Source organism: Aplysia californica, unplaced genomic scaffold, assembly GCF_000002075.1.
Source record: "Aplysia californica isolate F4 #8 unplaced genomic scaffold, AplCal3.0 scaffold00633, whole genome shotgun sequence".
Taxonomy (NCBI): domain Eukaryota; kingdom Metazoa; phylum Mollusca; class Gastropoda; order Aplysiida; family Aplysiidae; genus Aplysia; species Aplysia californica.
The window spans coordinates 6,142-9,167 of NW_004797903.1; the positions used below are offsets into that span (position 1 = coordinate 6,142).

General features: G+C 40.2%; 1 protein-coding gene across 1 annotated transcript in view; it reads left to right on the top strand.

Moving 5' to 3' along the window:
* The first annotated feature begins 951 nt into the window (after positions 1-951).
* LOC101847686 (serine-rich adhesin for platelets) overlaps positions 952-3,026 on the top strand; it is a 20,421-nt gene continuing 18,346 nt past the window's right edge. The window contains exon 1 of the mRNA XM_005107805.3: positions 952-1,050. The gene's annotated coding sequence lies outside the window, so the exon portion shown is untranslated. The remainder of the gene's footprint in view (positions 1,051-3,026) is intronic.

Here is a 3,026-nt window from a genome sequence, read left to right on the forward strand (position 1 = left end):
TAATAATATATTAATAATGGGACAATGATATTGACATAAAAAAAAAAAAATTGTCTATGTTTAATCAATTTTTGTCTCTTTGTCCCAACAAGTGGACGGTCATGAATGGAAAAAGGGGGGGAGGGGGGCATCTACCTGGGGCTGGGGTAGTGTGTGAAGAATTATAGATTGAGAAGAAAAGCACATGTTGAGGAAGGCCCAGATATTTCTACATCGTATCTTATCCACCCTTCCTCTAAAAAAAAAAAAAAGAAAAAAATACAAATAAAGAAAGCTACCCAAAATAAAACTGACCAAAAAGCCAGTGAAACTTTTTTTAGTCGTGTGTGGTAAACCCTCCCCCCTTTTGTGCTTTCGTGACAAGAGTGACAATAATGTATTGTACTGACTTTACTAATAACTTTTAGCCTAGATCTAAAAATCTTATGATCAGTACACTATTTGTAACCCTATCCTTACGCCCTGGGGTCATTTTGTACCCCCGGGGTTGTATTCTTCTCATTTTAGAATACTTCTAGTGCGAAGATCTCTTTGAAACTTTCAGTATTTAAAAAAAATGATTTTGACAGACTGCTATGCAAAGCGTACAGACTGGATTTAACGAGTAAATTTCCTCTTTGGAAAGTATTGGCACTGAGTTCCCCACGTGGTATGGATATGATAGTAAAACAGGACGTAGGCCTACGGATAGGGTTAATGTTTTATTTTTTAAATGTATTTATTCATTTTTGATAGACCAATCCCATAGCCCTAGTAACAAAAACGTTTGTTGTTAGAGGTCTGTTGTACGGCTTGGGATGCGACTAAAGCGAAAGGTTCATTAAAAAATTCGTCAAGCCCCGCTGACCGTTGCTAAAGCCTGTTTCCCTGGCGCTTTCTTTTGGGGCCACATAATCGGTTTTGGAGATCGCCGACACTGCCTAGCCACAAGGCCGGAGAACTCAGACGTCACATCCGCCTGTTCGCCCAACTGACAACAAACTTGCCGCCATGATCAAGGAGAAAGCACTCGCCCGAGCAAGCAGTTCACAGCACACGTATTAAAATCAGGTAAATTGTGCTATTTTTGTCGAGTATACGACTACGAAACTTTTAACATGAAAATGTTTTTACTGCTTTCATGTGACTTGTATCTGTAACAGAACATTCTATCGGGAAGGGGGATCGACAACTTGAAGAAACTCCGAAGAATCGGAAATTTAGATGCAATGCTAGGCATCGAAACCTGGAGACCCACGGCTTTACGCGAAGCGATACGAGAGTCAAAGCTTGGCCGCCGGTTGGTAGGCTGGGCCTAAAAAGTGCTTGATAACGACACACTTTTTCTGCCTTCTTTAAAAAAAAAAATTAAACAGGTGTGTTGGCTCATGCAGGTTTAATTTTGAATTTATTGTGTCTTTGGGTTGGTTTTCTTTCTTTCTCATACTTTTTAAAATATTTTTTTCTCTCTAATCTAATGTTTTCATGCCTAGAAGTTGGAAGTTGGATTTTGAGTGTTTTCCTTGGTTTGCTCTTACTTAGAAATTATTAGCCTAGCCTAGATTCTAGATCTAGGCTAGATCTCTAGATCTAGATTCTAGATTTAGATCTAGAGAATAGAATAGGGAGGACTTCCGTAAGGAGCGACCACTTTGAGACAGAGCAGAATTGAGGGCTAGGTTTAGGGGCAGATCTAGGGGTAGGGTTAGGGTTTCTTTATTGTGTTTGGTGGGGTGGACGCTCATTACGGAAGTCCTTCCATAGAATAACATTTTTAGTCTATATATGTATTTCTGAATGCCCAGAATTTGACTGAGGTTCTTGGCCTCGATCTAGAATCTAGATCTAGATTCTAGATAGAAGTCTAGCCTCTAGCCTCCAAGAGATCATCTAATCTAGAATGTAGGAATTGGGCAATACAGATACACCAAAGAGTCACAAGGTTTAGAAATAAGATCTTGTTTTCAGTCACTGAGACTGGGTGTGGTCCATTTTTTTTCCCAATACCATAGAGTGTTCATCAAGAGTAACTTGCAAAAAGTAAAACGGGGCCGAAGTAAAAAGTTACAGTGCATTTTCCCCGTCACACTGTGATAGTAATACAACGGTCTCCATTGTTTGTAAAGTCTTCTCCATTCTCACTCGTTCAAGATTCGATATTAGATTTAAGGCCGGCTCTATTTCTTCGAATGCTCTGGAAAATGAACTACTCTTTTCTCGGAACGATTTCCGTTCTCGAGATTTTTTGGTAATTTGTTAATTTAGTGGCCTGTTTGTGTGAGAGTGTGCGTGTGCACGCGCGTAGTGTGTGTGTATAAGGTGTGAATGGTAGGAGGGTGTAGGGGCGTGGAGGAATTTTTTGGTTTGTTTTTGCTTTAGGGTTGACTTTTAGTCCAAAGTCGAACAATCAGATTGTTTTCTGAACTCGCAGTACCTTTTGAATTTGAAGACATTTTCAAATGAAGTAGTCCGGGAATGTTGCCCCAACCACAATTGAAGTATCAGATCTGAATATTCAGACATCTAAAAATCTCCAGCTCTAGAAATTGAATTCAATGCAAAAAATGCTTCTTCCCAGTACTCGCAGATTTTCAGAATGAAAAAAAAGATGACGCCGAACTCTCGCACTCCAAAAATTCATGAGGATGGAAACCGTTCTGAGAAAAAGAGGTCAAGTTTAATGGGCCCATCATGTGGGTAGCTGTGACATCATGCATCAAAGACAATTATTTATTTTAAGAAGGGAGACAAGGGAAACCGGTCATCTCGTCACACGGTCATCTCGTCACATGCCAATTATGTGTGACGAAATTACTTCGCGTTTATAAAAATAAAAATCTCTTCAAAATTGATATATGGTAGAGTTTTGGAGGATCAGCACCCTCTTGTTTCAAAATTTATTTAAGCCTGAAACTGCGCCCCCCCCACCCCCCACACACACACACAACATTTCTACCAATAAAAACAACTTAACAAAACTCACTCGGTTATGAGTTAGGAACGGTGTAGCTGATCAGGTAGGCACGGCGACTCGCCGCCGCCCCCCC